Source organism: Amblyomma maculatum, chromosome 1 (assembly GCF_055883805.1).
Source record: "Amblyomma maculatum isolate TAMU_Amacu chromosome 1, ASM5588380v1, whole genome shotgun sequence".
NCBI lineage: Eukaryota > Metazoa > Arthropoda > Arachnida > Ixodida > Ixodidae > Amblyomma > Amblyomma maculatum.
The window spans coordinates 451,851,680-451,869,543 of record NC_139344.1 but is presented as its reverse complement, the minus strand read 5'-3'; the positions used below and the strand labels follow the sequence as shown (position 1 = coordinate 451,869,543).

The window sequence follows — 17,864 nt, the reverse complement described above, 5'->3', positions numbered from 1 at the left end:
CCGACAACACTACACATTTTTGATGATCACGTTACTACTCCGCCCCGCTCTAGTTTGATGACGTCTGCGGCTGCGAATACACTGCGAAACTTTGATGTTGTAGAGAGCAAACAAATCTTGCTTTCGAACGCAATTTTCCTGTAGCCAGAGGAGTCGTTCGCCTCGAAGATGGCAAAGGAGATGTCCTATTCACGAATTTCGGCAATGAGCACCAGCATTTAGGCACTGGGCTATAGTTGCCCATATGGGCGGTATCACGCACGTTCGAAACGCCTCTGGACTTGCGACGTTGTCATTGACCGAGGTACAGAGGTCTACTACTTTGATCTTAACCCTACGCTTCCTCAACTGCAGCATCGCCAAGTGAATAAGCTCCTCCAGTGCTATACCTTATCCAATTACTCGTCATCGATCTCGTCAAGCATCGCATTATTACGGATGATACCATGCCACCTCTCAGACAATCACCTTACCGAGTGTCTCCGACTGAAACCGCCGCTATCATCCGCCAAGTGAAAGAGGTGCTTCGCGACGATGTCATCCAGCCCTCGCGGAGTACATGGGCAGCACCAGTTGTCCTTTGGATTAAAATTAATGGTACGCTGATGTTTCGTGTGGATTACCGCCGGCTAAACATAGTTACGAAGACGTCTATCTCCTGCAACGCGCCGACCAGGCTCTGGATCGTCTCTACTCCGCGAAATATTTCTCTTCAATGCACCTGAAATCCGTATACTGGCAAATAGAGGTAGATGAGAGGGACAACCGAGTTGAGGACAACCCAGAGGGTTATGCAACGAAAAATGGTAGGGGTAACATTAAGAGATAGGAAGCGTGCAGAGTGGGTCAGAGAAATAACTCAAGTTACCGACATTCTAGTGAAAATTAAGAAGACATGGACATGGGCAGGACATGTAGTGCGAAGAGAGGATAACCGATGGTCGCTTAGGGTAACAAACTGGATTCCAAGGGAAGGAAAGCGTAGCAGGGGGCGGCAGAAAGTTAGGTGGGTGGATGAGATTAAGAAGTTCGCCGGGGTCAAGTGGATGCAGCTAGCACAGAACCGGGTTAAGTGGAGAAATATGGGAGAGGCCTGCCTTCGCCCTGCAGTGGGCATAGTCAGGCTGATGATGATGATGAGAGGGACCGAGAGAAAACGGCGTTTATTACTCCAGATGGGCTCTACGAGTTCAAGGCTATGCTCTTTGGTCTCTGCTCTGTGCCGGCTACTTTTCAGCGACTTAGGGACACTGTACTTGCAGATCTCAAGTGGAAAACATGTCTCGTTTACCTTGACGACATTGTGGTCTTCGATCCAACGTTCGAGGAGCACCTTCGACGCCTTGAAACTGTTTTGCAAACCATAACATCTTCTGGCCTTACTTAAAAATATGAGAAGTGTCATTTTGTTTGCACAGAGCTCACGTTCTTGGGGCACATCGTAAGCCACGCTGGTATCCTGCCGGATCCCGAAAAAACGACTGCTACTGCCAACTTCCCTCCACCCCAAAACCAGAAAGCTGTTCGACAATATTTTGGCTTATTTGCTTGCTACCGGCTCTACGTCAAAATTTTTCTCGACTCACAGAGCCCCTAACACGTCTGACGAAGACGGACATGCCTTTCACTTACGACACGCCACAGGTACAAGCATTTAAAGAGCTTCAACACCGCCTACAAACACCTACCATATTGGCTCACCTCGACGAATACACGGAAACGGCGCTTCACACCGATGCAAGCAACATAGGCCTAGGCGCCAGTCTAGTTTAAATCCAGGGCTGCCAAGAACGTTTCATCGCTTACGCCAGTCGCTGTCTGCCTAAAGCGGAATCGTACTATTCTGCAACAGAGAGAGAATGTCCAGCCATTGTGCGGGCGACGTCGAAATTCCGGCCATATCTTTATGGGAAACCGTTCAAACTAGTTATTGAACACCACGCCCTATGTTGTCTTGCGACCCTAAGGGACCCTGCAGCCCATCTTGTAAGATGGAGTCTCCGACTACTGGCATTCGACATAACTGTCACGTACAAGTCTGGCCGCCAACGTTCGGGCGCCGACTGCCTCTCGTGTGCCCCTCTAGATCCCCCCACAGATCCTGATGATGCCATACTGTTAAATGCTATCAGCGCAGAGTCACATCGTGGACTACCTAAAAAGTGCACATGCAACCGCTCCGAGAGCTTTGAAGCGTGTTCTGTCGTCGTTATGTATGCACGATGGTATTTTCATAAAGGAAAACTTTTCCGCCAGCCAAACGCCATGCCTGATTGTTGTACCTATGAGTCTAAGTGATACAATTTTACAAGCTTGCCACGATGAATCAACTTCTGGACATTTGGGAGTCACCCGTATGCTTGCAAGGCTGAAGGAAAAGTATTACTGGCCTCGTCTTAATTCAGACGTTTCACACTGTGAAAACGTGTCGCAGCTGTCAGCGTCGTACGTTGCCGCCGACCAAACCCACCGGATTCTTGAAGTCAATAGACCCACCATCGAGGCCTTTCCAGCAGATTGGCATGGACATGCTGGGATCATTTCCCCTTTCACACTCCGGTAACCAGTGGGTCATTATTGCTACCGATTATCTTACACGATACATGGAAACCTCCGCTCTACCCAACGGTACTCCCTTAAAGGTTGCAAATATTTTCATCAATTGCATTCCCTTAATCTAAGCCAATGGCAATAAATGTTTTCATCATCATCATCATCATCAATTGCGTTGTCCTGCTTCATGGCGCACCAGAGATTTTGATCACTGTAAGAGTTGCCGCATTCACAACCAAATTGCTACAGCAGATTTTGATTCACACTCGTACTGAACACAGGAAGGCGACACCACACCATCATCAAACGAATGGTTTGACCGAGCGCTTGAACAAAACACTCGCTGACATGCTCTCAATGTATGTCGACGTAGAGCACAAAACGTGGGGTGATGGGGTGAAGTGCAACGGTACGTTACCTTTGCATAAAATACGGTGGTCCAGAAACAAAAACATGACACCTTTCCGTCTGGTCCATGGACGTGAGGTGACCACTATGCTTGATGCCATGTTACCACATCTAGACAACGACAATCAACAAACAGATCTTCACACCTTTCTCCACCTCGCCGGAGAGGCCCGTCAGCTGGCCAGGCCGCGAATTCAGAATCAGCAACGCCGCTTTTCCCAACGATACAACCTCCGACACCGTGATGCTCGGTACACAGCTGAAGACCGTGTCTGGCTCTGGTTTCCTGTACGTTGACGAGGCCTCAGCGAGAAACTCCTGTGTCGTTACTTTAGCCCGTACAAAGTGGTATGACTAGTTGGGGACCTAACCTATAACGTCGTTCCTGAAGGATTTAAAAAGTCCCGGCGCTCCGCGCTCCCTGAGGTGGTCCATGTGGTCCTCCTGAAACCGCATTACAACCGATAGTGTTGACACTTTCTGTGCGCTGAGCAACTGCCCACCGCGCAATGTTTTTTTTTTCTTATCTCTACCCACACTTCCAGCATCGGGGCGATGCTTCTTGCACCCCGGGGGGGGGGGGGGGGTGCAATGAAACGGTGCAGTCTTTATCTGCCTTCTGCGCTGATCTCGAGCGTGTGCCTCCATGAGGCGAAGAAACCGGAGTTCTCCTGTTGAAGCGCGCCTGCTAGTTTTTTTTTTTGCCTCTCTCTGCACTGTGACTCCTGTCACCTCTGTGTCCCGCGGTGCCTTCTGACTAAACTGCACACCGTGACAATATCAATAACTGCGAAGAAGTCATACACTTGTTTGGGCGAGTTGGTTCATCTTTCATCTTTGGTTCATCTTTAATACTTGCGCAAAGAATACAGGACACAAAAAGACAAACACACGTGTCGTTTGTGTTCCTTTAGTATGCCGTCTTCTTCGTGCAAGTATACATAACCTTTCGGAGAAGAAGTGTCGCTCCACTTGCAATATTTAGTGGCGTACTCTAAAGAGACTGGTCGTAAGTGGGTTCCCAGAACAGAAATAATTAGTACGTTACAGGAGAGATAAAACACTATGGCCTTAATCACAGAGTGGCATTTAAGTCTACCGCAGTGTATGGAATTGGTGCATGGATGCGGTAATCTCGGCATGTAAGCAAAGAACGAGCGCGTCCACTTCGTTAACAGCGGCTCAACGCATCGGCACCCTTTCAATGACAAGCACTTTGTCATTGTATGAAGCATTGCATCGGAGCAAACAAGGTTTGATTGGGTGGGTGTATGATGCAAAATAGCCATACAGGCCTCTTCTACAGCTTTCAGGAGGAAGCATAGCATTGGCGGTATAGCACATCCTAGAAGATTAAGAATATTGAAAAAAGATCTGTGCTTTGAAAATAGTAGAGTCCAAAATTATTTTTATTTACCAAAGCATATAAAAGCACTTCTTTTGCAAACGCGCAAGAATGAATTTGCGTTTTTTTTGTGCGATAGGCTGAGATAGGTTTGAATGCCGACATTGAAATTGCGTTGAGATAGTTATCAAACCATCTAAGTACACGTTACAGCGATTCAACTTCTTTAAAATAAAATTGAGTGACAGCTCTTCAGGTTCTGCTATGGCGGCATTGCGAAATTCTGTGTCCACTCCTGACCCATAATAGGCGAGAGAGAGGCTCGCAGCCTCTCTAGAAAGTAATCGCGCGATCGCTTGCCGTCATGAATCCCCCTATGCCTTGATGCACTGTTTGTCTAGAAGACTGCCCCTAATGCTAACTTCAATGGATAAAGACGAAATCATAGGCCAAGGTTGATGTGGCTTGATTTTGAAGGATTGACCTCCACGTTCACCGAAAGTATACCTGTCACTCTTATACAACTGGGCCTTTACTCTGAGCAGAGTTATCTTTCTAATATCTGTCCGCGATATATTGCAATTCGCCTTAATTTAGATGCGAATTTGGTCTGTCTAACGGAAGTGATAGCCTGCGGTAGAGCATTCCCCACGCTTTTTGAAGGTGCTGTGTTTTATTTTCGTTTTTTATTCGGCATGGTCGTCTACTCTTAAGGCGAACACGCATGCGCCTGGCTGCTCTTTTTGAAGCGGCAGTGCGTCCGCGCTGACTGCATGACAGCACATGCGAAGCCACATTGATTATGTGTTAGTTTATGGCTTATGAACTATCGAACGTAACAGGTGATGTAGTATATTAGTGCGTTTGCCACTGTAGTTGATATTGTTTCGTGAGAATACGACGGCGAGCAACAGCAATTGGTGAAGTGGGCGAACGAAGAAGTTGGCAAAGGTCGCATCTTGCTGGGTTGAGGTCTCGCTACGTTTCGCCGAGCTTCAGCCAGCCTAGCTGCGAAAACCTAATACAGGATGAGCGGGAGAAACAAGACAACTAAGTCGCTCTGTTTTAGAAAGCAATAAAGGAAAAGGAACCTCACTTTCATCTGCGCCTCGCCCCAGCTGCACCCGCGCGCTTGCTCCGTCAATTTAACTCCAAGCATGACTGCGCCGAAATTCCCATTCCAGAAGAGAAAGTTTCAGCGGTGCATACGGAAATAACCGGACCAGCTCCAGGCTTCTCATGTTTTCCCCTCTACCCAGTCGACCTCCATTAGGGGAGAGTCGGGAGGAATGGGACACTTTTCACAAATATATTTTTAGCTTTTTTTTTATTTTGAATACAAACATATGTTTTATAATTAAAAATATAAAGCAAAACTTGTTGCACAAATTCTGGGAAGCAATGTTTGCTACCTCTTCAAGTGCAGCTCTAAAAAAACAATTTACAACCACCAAAATCTGTCCCATTCCACCCCCACCTTAGGGTGGAGTGGGACACCACTTGGGAGGAATGGGACATGTGTAATGCTGTAGTGACAACTTCATTAGCGAACATTATAAGCTGATAGTTTGACTTCAAACTTGAAGCAGGACTGCAGGCGCTTTGTTGCCCCGACAGTAGTCGGCACCGGCAGTTTCATAACAATATCGGTGATTGGTACAGTTGCTCTATCTTCGTGAAGAGGAAAGTAAAACTGGGAGCTCTCATCTTTCTTTCGAAGAAACCGGACACTGACGCCCAACTTCTCACAACTCTCGACTCTGCCCACGTAATAGACGACAGATTTTTTTTTTCACAGAACCTGACGAGGACAAATTCACCTTTTTCCACTCTAAAACCTTCATTCAGCCATTCGACCTCAGACATTCCGTGCCTCTCATCATCGACACTTGACATGGCACTGCCCGAATCGTCAAAGGCAACGTCAACAGTTTCTTCGTCACTCGAAGAGCTTATATCCACCTGACGACGCCGTTTCATTTTTGGACGAGTAGTGGCAGCAATCTTAGCTGCCTTTGGTGCTCTTTTTTTCAGACTCCGCCGTGCAAACCTCTCCGCAGTTGCTTGTTCAATGGCACGTTTCTCTGCGGTATCTGTAAGCACTTTGGTGCTACCCTTCTTCCTTCCTTTTTGCCCTGACTTGCGTTGCGCAGCCTCTGGATAGGGCCTGAGGTCGCTTGGAATAATGCGACTGGAAGAAGGAGCTGACGTCGATGCACCTTCATTGGCCGTGGGCGTGAAGACATCTCTGAGGATGTTTCGAGCTGCGTTAGTGTCCGTCTCCGAGTTCAGAACTTTTCCTTGAAGGCTTGATCCATCCATTTCACATATTCCGGTAGCTGGCTGTGGTGACAGCACTCCGCTAGGGGAAGCTTCGGGTCTGTCAGTCACTGAAGACATCATGTAGTCCTCCTCAGTGAAGGGATCGCTATTGAAAGGCCAAATACCTGTTTTGTGGAAACCCGAGATTATATTCTTTTGTGTTACCGTTGATACGTAGGCGGATCCCACTAGTTCTCCAACGTTGTATATGGAGATGGCCTTCCCTGGATTATTTATAAGCCAATCATTGCATGCAGCGCTGTAGCGAGATTTGAATGGTCCATACAAAGATACATCAAGTGGCTGCAAGTGGTGGCTACAGTGTGGAGGAAAGGTCAGCAGAATGATGCCACTTTCTTTGGCCTTGTTGATGGTGCTAATGTTGACATGGCTTTCGTGATTGTCAAGGATTAGAAGAATAGGTTCTTTTTTCGAGCACTTTGTATGTGTCACAATGTGCTGTAATTCCACTACAAACAGCTCGCCGGACATCCATCCTGACCTGCTTTCCAATCCAAGACTTCCGGCTGGGGCGCCCTTCAGGAAAAAATCTTTAAATCTCACTCGTGGAAAAACGAATACCGGTGGCAGAGCATTTCCTATGGCATTGACAGTGCATAAGACGGTCACCAGTTCACCGCGTTCTGCAGATGTGACCTGGTCAATTTGTTTCTCTCCTCTTGCTGCGATAATCTTTGGCGGATTGTGGGCAGTTGTGAAGCCTGTTTCGTCACAGTTGTAGATGCGGTCTGGAGTTAGCTTGTGTCGGTCGTAGACGCCTTTCAGATTAGAAAGGAAAGCATCGACGTTGTGCTTGTTGAAGCTCGTTGCCCGGCCAAGACTGGTGGCTTCCGGCGATCGAAGCGACAGTTCAGGATGACGGTCCATAAAGCCCAGAAACCAGTCTCTTCCAGCTAACTTGTTGACTTCCCATGATGATGGGCACTTCCGACTTAATGCTGTTGCAAACTGGTATGCCAGGGAACGAACTTGCATTCTTGTTAGTCCATAGTGCATCTTGCTTGCCTTCAGCAAATATTCTTTCAAAAGTACTTCATCTTCTCCTGTGAAGACCATACCGCAGACCAAGTTGGAGTTGAACAAAATACTGTCTCTCGCACTACAACACTTGTGCTTCTGTACTGCTCGACCAAGGGCCGATTTTGAGATTTTAAGAGCTTCTGCTACGGCCCTTTTACTTTTTTTTCTTCGCAAACTAATCTCACAGCATCCAGCATCAAGCTGTTCGTCGTTTGAACCCTCTCGGAATGCTTTTTCTTGTATGCCCTTGGCATCTTCCTGAAAATTCAAATGGAACAATAGCATGCAAATGTAAACAAGCACCCTCACAAAGCTCAAAAATGTCGGCTTTGTCTAATTCGTTGCGTGCATTAAACAGCACTACAGCTGCAGCCAACCAGTTATGCCTTTCTCCCGGGAGGCTCACGTTTCAAATTGCGTCTTTATTTCCCCATTTGGAGTGCCCTAGCGTGAATTTTCATCTAACCAGCATATCTTCAATCTCACGCCATTTTGATTGCCCCGAATAAATATTACCTCAAAACATGAAATAAACAAAAATAACTGTTTTTTAGGCTAATGCGGCTGAGCCTTGCAGCAGAGTCGCTAGCCACAGCACTAGTCGTATTGCCGGGAGGAATGGGACAGCGTCCCGTTCCTCCCTCATCTTAACTGTCCCATTCCTCCCAAGCAGCATTGCACCAACAAAGAAACGTTCCGTGGCGAAAGTTCTCTCCTTAGGCCCAAACATTTTACTGCACGAGGCACGGCACAGATGCACCTTCTTGGACAAAGATTTATATTAGCGACCTACGCGTTCTCTAAATATGATAAAGCTGTGACTGAAATAGCAGATACTTACTTTTGACACTTGAATTCGGCGATTTCTTATCGAAGCAACTTCCACAGGCCACAGAAATCGGCCATTACGCCCAGGCTATCCATATGCTAGTTCCACCTCGAGATTATTTGACGAACTTTTTTGAACGAGTTGCTAGAGAGATACACCAGGTGTCGCACTCCTCCAACCGTCCCAGACCTCCCTACTCTCCCCTACAACTCTTCTGAGATGCATGGCATCTCCTACCATCTCACCCTTGCCGCTGCCCTTTAGCAGATCACTGAAGCTCTTCTTAAAGAGTGCAGCGCTTCCTCCCTCCTCTATATGGATGGCTCGGTTAGTCCTGCTACTGAGGAAGCAGCTGCAGCCGTGACAAGAACACAGCGGGATTAGTCAATATCTTGCCGCCTGTCATTGTCTGCACGTTCAACTGCAGCCGAGCTCGCTAGTCTCCACTTGGCTGCACAGTCCATCGAATTGAGCGCCCCACCTGGACCTGTGAACCTGTTATGCGCCTCGAGACCTCTACAGCTGCTGACTAACCACCATGGCATTAACCTATCGGCGAACTTTCTCCGAGCCCACCACTCAGCCCTTCAGGACTCTGGTTATGAACTGGCCCTCCATTGGGTTCCAGGACAAACTGGAGTCCTGGGCAATGAGGAGGCCGATGTCCCAACAAAAGCTGCCAAAAGGCGACTACGTGCCCCGGTTACCATGTATGTTATACCAGACGACCTCTTAAGACCGTTCTTGAGGATGCAAGTAAGGTCTTTCTATCCCGGCAGCTAGATCACCGCTGGAGAACACTTACATTGACTCTCCGACAAAGCCACTCGGAGGGGCAAATCCCACCCTCTTGCCCATAGCCTGTCCATGGACCGCGTCTAGTATGCACGCCTGCGGCAGAGCTTGTCTAGCGCGCCTCTCCAGCGGTGGCACTGGAAAACTGGGGCAATAGCTACAAAGATGTCGAGCTGCTGCTAGTCATCGACTCTGACTTCAGGCTCAGCACCGGAACTTTGGATTGCCTGCCCAAACGGAAGCGCAACTACATTTCCCGGCTCGGAACCGGCTTTCTGCACACCGGCTCCTCTTGCACTTTCTGGAGGAGTCCGGCCTGAGCTCTATACCTACACGAGTCTGCGGGGTGATGTGCATCCTAAAAGCCGACGGAAATCCGCACCCCGCCCCTTCTCCTTCCCTTTCTTAGATCCTCTTCTTATCTTGCATGGTTGCTAAGACTGGAGCCACACAGCTGGTCAAAATAAGATGCAAATGTCGGCTGAATCACGACTGACATTCGCCTCGCATTGGCGTCACCACCAGCTACGCTGGGCGCTCCTCCTCCTATTCATCACTGGTTTCATCTGATGCTCTCGCCGCCACATGACCTCTGCTTATAGAGGATATGTAAGCTCCTTCACTGCAGCTTGCTTATTCAGTCTTGTCGTGGCTGTGTTTGTTTGCCCCTCGTAAGGTTTTCGGCTGCTGGCTTCTTCACATGATGCCCCGACTTTCCGGTGGCTTTCAAAGCTTTGTCGAGGACACTTTCTGATTGTGGCCGGAGAAGCGTTTACCACGCGCTGTGAAGGTTCATTCATACGTACGATTCGCAAAGTGCATGCGACCGTCTATTGCTTGCTACAAGTTTGCCGCTCACCCTTGCAGATGTTCGAAGTTTCAAGGGCGACTCGCAAGTCGTTTTCCCGAATTTGTTTCATTTGGAACGAGTATTGTTGATCATGAGCGGTCAGCAGAGCGAGATGAGGATATAGACCTTTTTTACGGGGGCGCTTCTGACGTTCTGGCGTAAAGAGTATGCATCAATGTTGCCTGTTTGGGCTGGACTGTGACTTTCCTCGCGCTGCTTTGGGAATCGGTAGATATCCATCGGTGTTGCATTTATTTTCGTCGCGAATGACTTACCCTCGTAAATAATGGCATACGCCAATCGAAACTCTACAGGCCAGCACTGTGATGTGTATGGGTGTACGAACAACCAGCTAAAGAGAACGATTTTGGGGACTGAATTGTGCCCACACACAGCACTCCGCGGGAGAACTGCCGATGGGATATCTTTACGCTGCACCGGTTTCCTGCATAAGCCGATCTGTGAAGGCAATGGATAGCTGCAGTCAATTGCAAAGATTTTACAATGAGTTGGTGGTCGCGGGTTTGCTGACGACACTTCGTCGGCGGAATAAAGACTGACGTGACCGCTGTGCCCGTGCTGCAGTTGGGCTTTCCTTTCCTTTGGGTCAGCCCTTCATATTAATGCGAAAGCGTTACTTCGCTGTTCACAGATTTCTGTCCGCAAAACGTGTCCGTAAACTCGTGTTCGCGGCATTTGCTAGTAATTGAGAAGCAATAGAGGTTAATGAGTGGTGTGAATCGATAGAGGTTGACGCAATGTTGCTGTCAAACAATATTTAGGCCAATAAGTTAATTATGTAATTAATTACCCACAATTACCGAAAATTATTGCCAGTCGTTGTTATTGAGTTCCAAGAGTTGCTGAAGAGAGACTTCGTCCAGATTGAGTAGTGCATTATACGTTATACCATCCGGTACCAGCGTGTAGAGCGGCGAATTCTAAAGAGTGCTCGGCGAACTTTGCTTAGGATTATGTCGGCGTCAAGTTCAGAGTTAAGCGGATGTGGACTTGATGGATCTGCAGGCTGTAGGGGTTTGGGTATATAAGTATCCCTTAGTTGACCAATTAAGTCGGTGCCCTTTGGAGTTCTAGTTATATTAGACTTTGTGTGTTTACTTGTGCCTGTGATTTATTGGTTGTTGGATCTGAAGAGCGCGTTAGAGGGCCCACGTGCGTTGAGTGCTTAATGTACCTTTGAGGTCATTAAGAAAAGTTACCCTATTTGCGCGGGCTAAGGCTTTCACATATTCTGCCTGACGAGTGAGAGCGCCTATGCGGAGTCTCAATTTACAACTGTGTCACTGGTGACGCCAGCGCTTGTGAAGTCCCTGTCGGGCCTCCCGTAGATAAGCTAGGCGCGGATAACCCTGCGGTGCAATAGGGGAATTTACAATGCGTTTGGTGCTCGCGTGGATGGCCTGGATGAAAGCCAACTGATTCTGGTAGACATCTAGGGGGAAATAGACGGTGAAAATGGGAGCTGCGTCTCACCCAATAATCCATACTGTAAGATCAAAAAACAGCGCGGCTACTTGGGACAAACAGAGAAGGGAGAATAACAGGGAGAATAACGGAATAGACGGCCCACGTGCGTTGAGTGCTTAATGTACCTTTGAGGTCATTAAGCAATGCACCAACTAGCTCAGATTTCCGTTCTAATCCATACTGTCTGACGGGTGCAAATAAAGCCATTTCTCTCTCTCTTCACCAGACTGCCTATCCAGTCGGTGACCGACCGTACGGAGTTCAATAGAGTCAGTTGCCAAGTATGAGCGCAATTAATCCCAGTCAGTGACGTGTGAACAGGGGCTGAAAATTTTGGAATCGAAAGCGATAGTACTGAAGACTGGGAAGTGGTCACTTCAAAGGCTGTCTTGTAGCCCCGTATGAGATTTAGCATCAAGTTCAGTGTGGCCCATCTGACATCCGGTGCGGTATCCCGGTTGACACTTGTGCCGATGCAGTGGATAAAGTGGGGTTTGTGATAAGGTCGAGGTTGTGGTAGATATGAGGTTACCTTTTGGTGCATCTGAGTGGTATCCTAATTGCGCGTGCGTTCATTAAAGTGTCCCACCCCAAGGCGTTTAGAGGTGCGAAAGGAACCCAGGGTTCCCGAAGTATATCTGTATTTATCTTTAGGGTTGCTGTGTATGTTAAGAATAGCGAGGCTATTTGTTTTCCCGGATGAGCGGGGCTCTATCGCGGTATACTGAGTGCCTTTACTGTCGGACAAATTTCTCGATGTGCGGTCTAGAACTGGTATTGATGAGGGTGTTATGAGTGCCGTACGCCGCGTAAGGGCTGCTGTCTGATAAACACGGATATGAATAAGATTTATTTCTGCCTTTTGCAGAGCCTTGACATGGGGGATTAGGAGATTGCGTTATATTCTGCTAGTTATGCTTGTTGTCGGCGTATGCTGCGACAGATACATTGCCAAATTATTGTTTCTGTTTGCTTAGTGGATTGGCGACACCGCCGACCTTTTCGCGTGCTATTGTTCTGTTCCATGTTGCTCCGCTGGAGATACTAGATGAGAGCAGCCCGTGGGCTGAACTACGCACTGCTTGCGAGGCGATCTCTGATGGGGTACAAGCTCGAAAAGCCTGTTGATGCCGGCTTCATGTTTGTCCAAGCGTGTGTTGATTGTAATTTCATCCCCTTGGTCAAGGATTGTATGATCTGTTACTGTATGGCTGCGATATGTTCGGCAGGTATAGTGCTGATGATACGAGTAATCTCTGAGCGAAATTCGGTGGAACATATGTGTTGTTTTACTGCCTCTTTGGGTGTAATGGGGGTCAGGGGTTAGATGACATGAAGTTGCGGAAGCTGCTTGGACGGCCAACTCCCACTTTCGAGGAGGGCGGCCCCTTTTTTGGGTGTGACCTGCCGCGTTGACAATATGTCTGAGGTCTCCAGGAGGTGAGTTGGGGATGAATGAATGAAAAACTTTATTTAGACAAAAGGAATTCTTCCGGCGTAGGTGGGGCCCACAGTCCTGGGCCTTAGTGGCCTTTGCTGTCTTGCACGCTCTGTCGGTCAGGTTGAGCTGGTTATCAGGCGCCGAGCTAGACAGCGCCGGTTCCCACTGCTCCGGTGTTGGTGTGTTGTTTATTGGCGCTACCTGTGTTTTTTGACACGCCATTGTAACATGGTAGAATGCAGGGGACTCCCCGCATAGTGGGCATTTATTCTCATATGTTGTGGGATGGAGTCTATTCAGAAGTTGTTTCAGGTTGGGGTATGTTTAAGTCTGTAGCTATCTCCAGGCAACCGACTGCTCTCTGTTAAGGTCTTCGTGGGGAGGTTGGCAGATCCTCCTTAAGGCTATTTGATGTTCAAGAATGGCTCCATAGCGTCTGCCAGCTCGGAGGCGCACAATAACGAGGAACTGGACGAGCTGAGGAATCACTGGCTTTCGAGGTAGATGCCTTAGACTCAGGATCGCGAACGCCAGATTAGGGGCCACGGATGCTAGTTTCTTTTCTGCGAACGCTGGACGCAGGGTCATGCAGCTGCCAATGATTAGCTGCTCGCGCCTAGGAGACAAAACGAAATCAACTCCTGTGAGCACTCGTGATGGTGGACAGTCAGAAGAGTGTTACATATCGGGGTGAGCAAGCTGCATGAGGCGCTCGCAGCAAGAAATCCTACCACACAATCAGGAGATGAACGCACGTGGGGAGCACAACAAATTCGATATGGTGCAGCTGGTTGTCTATGAGGACACGTATTGTGCATTTTCCGGTGGGTTAGGTAAGAGTGCGAGAGAGGCTATTAACTCCATAAGTGGAGTACCGATGTGTGAGTAATCCCTTACGGAAATTCCATATCTGCTCCAGATATGGAACATATGCTGACAGATACAAACATATAAGGCAGCAAATAAGACCTTATCTGTCCCATATAAGGTCATATATGTGCAAAATGTTGCCCTTATATGGCTGAGATTTGGCCATATCATGAAACATATAATCCATATCTGAACGGGTAACGGGACCTTATATGGCTTGATCAGGGCATATATGATATCCTCGCGACCTTATGTTGCCTGATAAAGGGCATATATATCATCGTCATGACCTTATATGCACAGACCAGGGCCATATTCCTGGCGTCAACAGGACCTTATATAACCTCATCGGGGCCTTAATTAGGTAGGCGCCATAATGACTGTATATTAGCAACATATGGCCTTCGTCTACCTTCTCCAAATATCCAATATTCGCATCATGTGGTCAAGCTTCATTTTTTTCTAAACTCAGCATGGCCTGCAAGCTTAGTGTTAATTGTATCCAATTTAGAAAATAGCTACGACTCCTAATATTTCAAATACGCTGCAAATTTCGCTGCGCTATAATTATTGTACCATGTGTTCCTTAATCCAGCAGGGCGCTGGGTTATGGCTACATGCTCCTCTTTCCGCCTACTAAATTGCATTTTCACTTAAAATGCGGCGGCAGTCCGGTGCACAAAAGCATGGTCGTTTAAGTTGAGCGATTCAAAATATCAAGAAAATGATGGCAGTTCAGTATACGGACCCCTCCGCGCTGTCTAGATGGTGACTCACCCTCAGAGACAGCTGGCGGTTGCTGCGTCGAGGGCCTCACTGGCGAGACAGTGACTCCTCCTATCCCGCGTTCCCCTCTTCCCTCTCAGACAGCGGCGGCCCCTGCGTCGCGGGCTCGCACTTCATCTCTCCTTCTCGCTGCCACGCTCTATACCGCGTAGGCCGCGAGCTCTCTGTTTTGTGTGTGTTTGCTTCATTCCCCTCCCCTTTTCAACTCCATGCGCCTAAGCACTTGGCGTCTCGTTCCTTTTCGGTGGCAGACATCGGAGTTCGGTGCGGCTGGCGGGCGTGCTGCTTGTTGTGTATGGTGGTGAGTGTGTGCCAGCGCCTGTTCGCTATTAGCTGTGTGCATGTAACAAAAATGCGACAGCAAACCTACAAGAGCTTCAGTCTGCCCGTCGGCACAGAGGAAATTACTGTGTCCCACAGCGGGTGGAAGCTGCCTCCCCAGCCTTATCAGCGAACGTAATGGTCGATTGAGCTTTTCGGAGCTTCTGCCCTGGGTGGCCCCGGCCAAACTTCACCATTGTGTCGGATCGCACCCTCATCGTGCCTCCTCATCTTCACGCCCGATCACCAAAACCGTGAGCGTGAGACTTCTTGTCGGGAACTAGCACTTGCCAGCCTACGGATATTGTTCACTATTATTTTCATAGAAAATTAATTTTCCAATCAGTAATTTGGACGGTAATTACCAGTATGTGAGATTTTTCCGTACATTTTGTTGCTAATTTGTCTTTCGCTCCAGCAATTATAACAAATTTCAGTGGGTGGGTAGGGTCCGTCGTTGTTTATTATTATTATTATTATTACTATAATTATTTGCACTACCTAAGTAGCTTCATACTTGATTTGGTTTAGGGACAGAGCTGTCGCTGTCATGAGAAATACCATCGGACATGCTTTTTTCTTTGTTTTCTCTCTTAATTTCAAAAGCAACCACGAGCTAGGCGCGTCAGCTCATTTTGCACTGCAGTATCTGCTTAAGGTAACACCAGTACTTCCTGACAGCCTATATGTACTTTGCTAAGATTTAGGTATTATCTGCAGTCCCAGCAGTGTGTGTTTTATCGCCCTACGGTTTAGCGGTACCTCTTCCGGGTATCGAGAAACCTTTCAATTCCGTTTCGATAGTCTAGTTCGATTAATAGCCGTTTGTTTTACTTAGCTTCACAAGTAAACCACCTCAAACTAAAAGCATTTACTTATTAAAGCTCTGTGTGTAAAAGAGCAGAATAAAAATGTAATATCTAATTTAATAATTTAATGTCTTTCACTTTAGCTTCTCGTGCAGAAATTCTGTTCAGATATCTTATTAGTTTATGATAGTATCGCGTGTAAATGAGTAGAATCTCAATATTTACTAACGGATGAGAATGTCTTTGACCCTCTGTATACCCACGTAATTCAGGCCCGTCTTTGAGCGATTCCATACAGCAGGCAAAAAAGAAAACCCGTGGTTTCAAAGCTGTTTTCCTGTAAGGTTTGAAATAAAAGGGGAAATTCAGGTTTTCCTTGGCAAACTTGATTAAGAGTGCGTTTAGCTGGAATACTGAAATTGTCTTGTGTATGTTGTAATAAAGTGTTAAGTTGATATGCAGATATATAGATCTATAGTTCAAAACCTACATGACATTCGGGCTAAATCTTTAAATCAGGAATTGGGTAGATAAAGGATATCTGACCAGATATGCCTTTTCTGGTACTCGAAATCAGGAATTGGGCAGATCAGGCATATACAACCAGATATGCCTTATCTGGTACTCGAAATCAGGATTTGGGCAAATATGCCTTATCTGGCCTAGATCTGTCCTAATACATCATATCTGCCCAATTCCTGATATGCCTGATATGGACTTTTTTTGTAAGTCCAGATATGGAATTTCCGTAAGGGATAACACTGCGCAGGCGAAAACGAGGGTCAAATAAATGGAAAAATCAACCGCGCCCGAGTCGATAAGAGCCTCAACGCACAGTCCTTCAATAATTACTGTTAGCACATTCCTCAGTCATCCTTCAGTAATTTAAGAGTTTGTATTCGAAACAGCTTTTACTCCAAAAACTGCATCGGTTAGTTTTCCGCTCTAGTTGCGAACGGTTGCCAGGGAGGACGAAGCAGTGTCGTGTGGCGAAAAGACGGTGTGGATCGGCCTTGACAACTACGTGAGGGCTGGGAAACAGCGTCGGAGTCTGGAGGTGGGGAAGAATGCCAAAAAAGTCTGAGTTTGGCACTTTAGAATCATCAGTTTGGCGCACGCGGGCACGCTCTGAGGGGTCAAATACCGTCGTCCATCTGGCCAACGGCGGCGGCAAACTAGTAGTACACAGGGTGGGAGAGACGACAGGCTGGAACATGTTGAAGCACTTAGGATATGGTGGCGTGACCGCGCATGGATGCTGAACAAGGAGGGGGAGTCAGGGCCTGTGGGCGCGAAGCACTCTCGGCTTAGGTTGGAGGCCTAAAGGCAATGGGAGGCGCAGCAGGGGCCACAGCCAGTCGAAAGGGGCCAGTTCATCTTTCATGATGTGTAAATCCTTAGTAACTGGCGGGAGAGTCAGGGATCCAGGAGCTGAGTTTAATGCACTGCCCCTGTATCCCAGCATTTAAATGCACTGCCCCTGTAGCAGCCGAGCCTGTGGAAATTTCACCGTGAAGACCGGCAAATATCTGAGGATCACGTTGCCAGTCAGTGATAGCCCAAGCAGGGGGAGCAGCAGCAGCAGCAGATAGAAATAGCGGGGGCAGTGAGCTCCGTTTCCCTCAGCTATAGCGGAGGGCCGTAAACGCAATCGAAGGCCAGAACTGAGCTCTAAAGAGGACGGTAGATGGGTCTAATGCAAGAGGCACTGGGATCGTCACCCAGCACCCATGAACCCAGTACCTCCACCATTTGTCATCCACCACTTCAAGAAACAACTGCTATATCCAGGGCATGAAACTACGAGCATAGGTTGAGCGATGATGATAATGATGGGTTTATAAAAATGCAAGAGGTGAAAGTTCACTCTCTGCGCGCAGAATATTGCCGCAGTCCTAATTACTCTTGTGGCGAACTCATGCAGCCGGACTGGATTACCGACGTTTTAGTGGGCCTTAGCCATGCCAGTGACCCCGGCGTAATTCTTCGTCTCCCTCTCTCGAGCT

At 47.8% G+C, this 17,864-nt stretch overlaps 2 pseudogenes; both read right to left on the bottom strand.

Moving 5' to 3' along the window:
• Window positions 1-5,849: 5,849 nt before the first annotated feature.
• On the bottom strand, window positions 5,850-7,120 carry LOC146209659 (uncharacterized; annotated as a pseudogene).
• Window positions 7,121-7,159: 39 nt separating this feature from the next.
• LOC146209658 (uncharacterized) lies at window positions 7,160-7,923 on the bottom strand (annotated as a pseudogene).
• Between the last annotated feature and the right edge of the window lie 9,941 nt (window positions 7,924-17,864).